Below are 6,000 nucleotides of genomic sequence, written 5' to 3' on the forward strand. Positions count from 1 at the left end.
TCCAAACGATAGTAATCTTAAAAAATACAATGACTTCATTGTACCTTTTGGGAATGGACTTTTCTCTTTCACTAAATTAGTTCAAGAGTATGAATCGGAACTTTATCTTCATGAGATGTCAGAGATCTGAATGTGTAGAGAGATAGCACTGTTTTAAATTCTATGCGAGGAGCAGTGTGATCTGCCGGCCACTGGAGATTAAGTGCCTTGCTCAAGGTGGCTCCTGCTCTTTCAATTCATCCACCTCGGAATTGAATTGCCACCTTTGCATTCACACGCTTCTCTAACTTGTATTTCACTATTTCTTCTTTGAAAAATGATCTAATTTCCTTAGAAATGTGTCTCCCATCTTAATAATAAATAATCCGCGATGTGCTCGAGGTCTTTAAACTGAGGATCAAATTTTACTCTGCATGTACATTTCATGAAGTCACTTGCGGGGATATGAACATTTGTAAATTTAAAATATTTATGTCAGATTTTCTATTCTCATTTCACTGAGGAGTTATTGTGCACCAGAGAAAAATCAATTACCGCAGCTCAACAAAAAATACCTGTATGGCTAAATTAATAGATGTAGAAATACACTGTGAGGAAAACTACATCTTTAATTTTGAAGTAACTTATAATGTAGGCCAGTGACCAAGGTGAAAAGATACTTTAACTTAAAAATAAATTACAGACAACAACAATTTAAAAAAGGGCTGTTTTCATGACCCACTACCTTTACTTTATGGTTCTTTATGCAGCATAACGGTAATCATTTTACTGATGAACATCGTCTATAACGTCCAGAAGGTGAGTCTCTGCTCCGTCTCCATCTCAGCATCGTTGAGTTGACTAACCAACAGGTTCAGTGGCTTCATGTAATCAGAGACCAGCATGTATATGCCCAAACCATTACTAATGTTTTTCTTCTCCTTTTCTCTCGTTGTTGTTTGTCTAAACAATATCACTGTGGGCGGGGTCAAGTCCGTGGCATTGAAATATGTATCGATGAGGTAAGCGCATGCTTTTTTCCTCAGGGTGTCGACTCTCACTATCTTCTTAATCAAAAAAGTAAACACTTCGGCGAGTGGAGCTGATGTCAATTTAGCTACACACTAATCTCATCATAAAACTGGATTCAGAGATATACAAAAGGCCTCCATGTGTATCTGAATCTGGCTAAAGGAGAGAAAAAAAAATCCCAAACCTTCCCAAAATCAACATTTTTCTTTAAGAAAGACAACTGCTATCTATTTAAGAATTTACTGAAGTGGATTTCTTCGGCCTCATGATGGCAGCAGAGCGGCACACCTGTGTTCATCTCCCACAGCAGGGGGAGACTTAACGAGGAAATAAATTGTAACCTCATCCTCGAAGCCTTTGAGGGTTCTGGTAAAAAAATGTAAAAAAAAGTCTGCATAAAAACACTCATTGGCTTCCCCTCTCCATCTCCCCCCCCCCCTCTCTCTCTCCCTCTCTCTTGTGGGGAGGGATTGTAAGGACTGCAGCCTATTAACAAGAGTCTGTGAGAGAGATGTGTTGAAGCGAGGCCAGCTCAGCTCTCGATCCGAAGAATGTGTTGGCATATCCAAGGGGCGCCACTCAAATGGAACTTTAATTCATTTACACAAAAACCAGAACAATCGTTAAAAAAAAAAGCCCTCACTGCTGAGAGCTAACAGCTTAGGTAATAAAGGCTGGAACACAACTTCCTTTAACCTGAAAATGAGCCTTTTATAGGGTCCTTTAAAATAAATATATATATATATATATTGTGCAAAATGAATGGGAAGACTTTGCCTGTGTGATGGTGTGTCAGATGGTAGAGGTGGGCTGTGAATGAGCCTTTTGATGTCGCCCGCCAAGTTTCCCCTGTGGACAGCAGCTGTTATGATAAACACACTGTCTAGTAGCAACAGATCCTCCCAAGATGGTTACCCCCCCCCTCCTCTCTCCTCTCCGCCTTTCCCTCTCAGTTCTCCCAAGGCTGCGCTTAATGGAAGGGAAATGGAAACAATGGCCCTGCCAGTCTGCAGGCCGTCACCGGCTCTGCCAACCTGACAGTAAGTCAGCCAGACAGATCCTGTGAGAGCTCCACACAGGGCGCTGACTCCCGGTTCTTTAAAAGGTGTTTCACACCGGCTGTGAATTGAGCCGATTGATTGTGCATGACCATCGATATTATATTATGTATCCAGCCAAGACAGAGAACACAGAGAGCAGGCCCTCTGTTTGTCAACATGTTGGATGGAAACCAACGTTTTTTTTTTTACATGAGCCCAGAATGGTAACAGAGTTCACAATTATTATTTTTCCTTTTGTCTATTTTTGGTGTAGTTTTCCCAATAGAGAAACGATATTTATTTCTGGACTCTCTGACCTCTGACCACTCTGACAAAAAGGAAAAAAAATACCCTTTACTGATCTCCAAAATAGATTTGGGAAATGCTGCTGTCACTCACAGCCAACAAGGGGAAGTGTATTTGGAAATCTTGGATCCTGTTATTTAGTTTCTAAGTGAGGAATTTATTCCTGACTGAACTTGATTTACATATTAAATACGGAAGCTTTTAAAAATATCTTTTTATCTGTTATTTTACAGATTATACTCAAACGTTCCTAAGTTTATTTAGGGTCTTTGGAGGGAGTAGTTTACAAATTAAATCTAGACAAGTATTTGATTTTGGATGCCAGTCAGCAAATGATGACAGAAAAGAGAGAGAATATCACAATTACTGAACAAATATGAAGCATTACTCAATAATATAAAATGATAATTTAAACTCATTTGAGGTTTATGTTCAGGTGGTCACAGTACACCCCCTCCCCTCTTATTTTTTTACTAATGTTCATGCCGCCCAGGTTTAGTCATCAAAGGGCTGTCAGGTCCTGTCAAATGATGTTGGTTCCCATGATCTTTGGCTCTCCACAGTCATATACCCACGTTGTTGAATGATGGTGGAGGAAGTGTTAAGACACACACAAACACACACTGTGGTCACGACGGGGCCCAAAACCTCAGGCACCCACGTAGAAACCAGTCAGTGAACACGCCGTTATCCCTGCACTGACCGACTCTTTGGGTAAACTAACTTCTTTAAACTATTAAACTGTGTGTCTGTTCCCTTTACTCAGTTACATGTGCATTAACAACTCTGCGACTTCAAAAAGTTAGCCAACGCACTCAAAGTGGCTCACACCTATGTCCGGGTTTGCATGCTGACCCTTTTTACCTGGAGTGTGTTGTTACTCTGCTCTGTGACCTTGGAGTGAACTCTCTCAAATGTGGCGTGCCACCCAGTGAAGGATGTGCAGCCCATTTGGCCCCTGAGTACCGGTACGACCTGCCCGACACACTGAATAGGCTCCTGACTGTGTGTCTGTAGTAAACAGGTACTTCCCCACCTTATCCTGGAGCCCTGGCACAGCAGGCATCTGCACAGGCACACAAAGATCCTCTTACATGTCCCACTTCCCCGGAAGCACAAGCCCCAATGTGTTGTGTGTGTGTGTAGGCAAATGTACAGGACTGTCTCAGAAAATTAGAATATTGTGATAAAGTTCTTTATTTTCTGTAATGCAATTAAAAAAACAAAAATGTCATGCATTCTGGATTCATTACAAATCAACTGAAATATTGCAAGCCTTTTTTTCTTTTAATATTGCTGATTATGGCTTACAGCTTAAGAAAACTCTAAAATCCTATCTCATAAAATTTTAATATTTCCTCAGACCAAGTAAAAAACAAGATTCATAACAGCTGAGTGTTTGTCAAGGCTCAGGAAACCCTTGCAGGTGTTTCGAGTTAATTAGACAATTCAAGTGATTTGTTTAATACCCTACTAGTATACTTTTTCATGATATTCTAATATTTAGAGATAGGATATTTGAGTTTTCTTAAGCTGTAAGCCATAATCAGCAATATTAAAAGAATAAAAGGCTTGCAATATTTCAGTTGATTTGTAATGAATCCAGAATGCATGACATTTTTGTTTTTTTAATTGCATTACAGAAAATAAAGAACTTCATCACAATATTCTAATTTTCTGAGACAGTCCTGTATATGCGGTGTCGCTGTGTACACGTTGGTGTGTGTACAAAAACACTTGGAACTCTCTGGGTGTTTTCACAGAGGGGAAGTTGAAGAGGACTAAAAACAACCAGCTGATGTTGTTCAAGGAGAAACACCTCAAACCCAGTGTGAGTGTATGTGTGTGTGAAGTAGTTCATTCATTCATACTTTACTTTCCCCGTGTGAAGGTTTCCAAAGCAACCTTAATGTATCTTAGTGGGATATCATGTTGCCTGCTCACCCCGTCTCTCTCCTCTCGCCTCTGTCCGATGCCCCTAAGCGTGCACCCCAATGCACACACATTTAAAAACAACCTCAGGCATCAGTCAGTGAACCAATCCATCATGGGAAGTTTGCGCTGATGAGAAGAAAAGGGGGGAAAAAAGAGCAGCGGGAGGAGAAAGAGAGTAACAGACGTGGGGTGACGGAGGGAGAACAGGGGAAGGGGGGAAGATGGAGAGCCTTGATTATGGTGTTGGATGAGGGAGAGGATGCTGGCTGATGGCTGGTGTGAAGGGACATAGGAAACCTGGAGGGAGAAGTAGAGGGTGGGGGGGTGAGGTTGCGCTAAGTGTATATATGTGTGTGTGTGTGTGTGTGTGTACGTGAGATCTGGTATTGCGACAACATCAGACAAAAGGCTGGAGGATTTATGCTGGTCAGAAATCAGTAAAACTCCGAGACAGAGAAACCACAGCACTGTCATAATCTGAGCCCAACAATGGAAGAGTGGACATATGCAGATGCTGGACTGCTTGGAAATGCAACAATGTATGACAGGGCTCACCACAACGAGCCTATTATGTTACCAGAGGAGGAATATCAGAGAGTCGGAGAGAGAGAGAGAACATAACTTCTCCAGTGTGTTCGTGTCTGTGTGTGTTGAAGATACTGTGTGAGGACTTGGTTATGGGGGTAAAGGCTCGCAGCAACAATTGCATGTTTAAACAAATAAATAAACAGCTGGCTAAACAAACTAAATCATCTTAAAGTTATTGATACCTCTACATCCTGGAAAGGTTGCATCTGAATGGAGGGTAATACAAGTTTGAGAAAATGGGCGAGGGGGGGGCAAGAAGGGGAGATTGGAGCCAAAGGAGTTTCAGGGAGTGGAAAAAAAGAGAGCGAGAGAATGAGAGAGGGAGAGGTTTCCAACGCAGGGCTGTGTGGCTGGCTGTGTGCTCCTGTTCTGCTAGGCGGCCGTGGCCGGCTAAATAAACAATCCTAATTGGCTGTGGAGCCCCACTAGTCTGGGGTTTCACTCGCTTTCATCCTCGGGAAACTGCTGGGAACCTGTGGGAGAGCTGAGGTGAGGCATCATGATCAACACACATGTGCTCAATCATGCGCACACCAGAACTCACGGACTCTTACGCGCAAACAAGGTGAAACTTTATGAAACGCACACGGGGTGGTTTTAGATTCTGTGCTCATTCTGTCGTCAGGTAAATGAGGTAAATGGTGATACATGAGCGTCAGTACATGCTCCGCGGTGAGCGGCCTCCCCGGCCGGCCGCTCGGCTCGCTTGAGAGCAATACGGCCACCTGCTCGGCACATCTGCGGATAAGCAATGTGCACACACACACACACACACACACACACACACACACACAGGTCCTTGCCCTCTCTGAGGCTGAGCCCGGCCACCCTACGGAGGAATCATTTTGTCCGACTGTATCCGCGACCTCGTTCTTTCACCAAGACTGCTGCAGCCGCACCGATCTCACCCTCACTTGTGAACGAGCCCCCGAGATACTCCTTCTTTTTGGGGTAGGCACTGCGTCCCCACCTGGTGGGAGCAATCCACTGGTTTATGGCAGAGCCCTCAGATTTGGAGTCGATGACTCTCATCCCCGCCGCTGTACACTCGGCTGCAAAACAGCAGTAAAAGCTGTCGTCTCGATGTGATGGAATCGTGTTGTCTGAGAGGAAGAAAGAA

This window comes from Pseudoliparis swirei, chromosome 4 (genome assembly GCF_029220125.1).
Source record: "Pseudoliparis swirei isolate HS2019 ecotype Mariana Trench chromosome 4, NWPU_hadal_v1, whole genome shotgun sequence".
NCBI classification, from domain to species: Eukaryota; Metazoa; Chordata; class Actinopteri; order Perciformes; family Liparidae; genus Pseudoliparis; species Pseudoliparis swirei.